Source organism: Alligator sinensis, unplaced genomic scaffold (genome assembly GCF_000455745.1).
Source record: "Alligator sinensis unplaced genomic scaffold, ASM45574v1 scaffold76_1, whole genome shotgun sequence".
NCBI classification, from domain to species: Eukaryota; Metazoa; Chordata; order Crocodylia; family Alligatoridae; genus Alligator; species Alligator sinensis.
The window spans coordinates 1877742-1878869 of NW_005841865.1; positions in this window are offsets into that span (position 1 = coordinate 1877742).

Here is a 1128-nt window from a genome sequence, read left to right on the forward strand (position 1 = left end):
ATGTAAAAATCACACTCAACTTGTATGTGGGATTGGCCTGTAATTGAGTCCCTAACTTTTTTGACTTTTGCATTTGCCCTATTTTTGCAATGCAATAAAATGATCCAATCAGAATTATATTTTGGTGTAGTTTTTATTTTAGGACTTGTAGTGTCCATTTAACCCTTCGGATCTTTGCTGCTAAAATTCTCCTGTGGAATCAGGAGGTCAAGGTCTTTATTGGTAGCTATCAATTTATATTCAAGAGAAAAGGTATGTCCCCCAAAAACTGAATTTGAAAATGTGGTTGACTTAGATGTCAGGTTGTCATATTTGGGATCAGGAAGCAATTTTACCCCATGGCCAGATTGGTATGGACTGTGGCAGTTTTTGCCTTCCTCTAGCAGGGGCATGGCCCTCAACCCAGGATCTCTTGAGCATACACTGACAACATTTCACAAGCAGGACATTGGCTGCTGTGATTCCCCTGCTCTACCTGTGGCAGGTTAGGCTGTCAGGTCTGCGTTGTGGCAGGTTGCCGGTAGTCTGACGTAGGGTTTAGATTATTGGATTGTATGAAATGGTTTGGATAGGGATGACCCTGCCTCAGGCGAGGGGCTGGACTAAATGACCTCTGGAGGTCCCTTCCAGCCTGACTTCCCGATGACTCTACAACTTGGGACTGGAAAAACGTAGTAATGGGCGTTCAGGCTGAAAAGGCCTCTTACGCCTGTGTCACTCTATTGCAGTAAGCAAGAACAGATACTAATGTGAAGTGCCGCAGCGCGTGGCTTCCGGGAAAATAGTAAAATAACCATTGACTTGGGACGTCCAGGATTATTTCCATCCTTATCAGAGGTACTGTACACGGTCACTATAGTGTCTAAACACAGGGCTTCATGTGCCTAATATAGCAGCCGTTCTAGCTGTTCAGGGCCAAGAGATATCTGAGAAATTAGTTTTCAGTCGGGGTTGCCTGATGCTGTGAACTTCTCCGAGAAACATCTGTGGCCTCCCCAGTTTTGTCTGAATTAAAGCGCTGAGAGCCCCTTGCAGCCCCGGCCCGCTGGGGGCGAGGCGGGCCGGACTCCGAGCGGCCACCCCCTGCCTTGGGCCAAGGTGGCTGCTGTCCCCGGCCCGGCCCGTCGG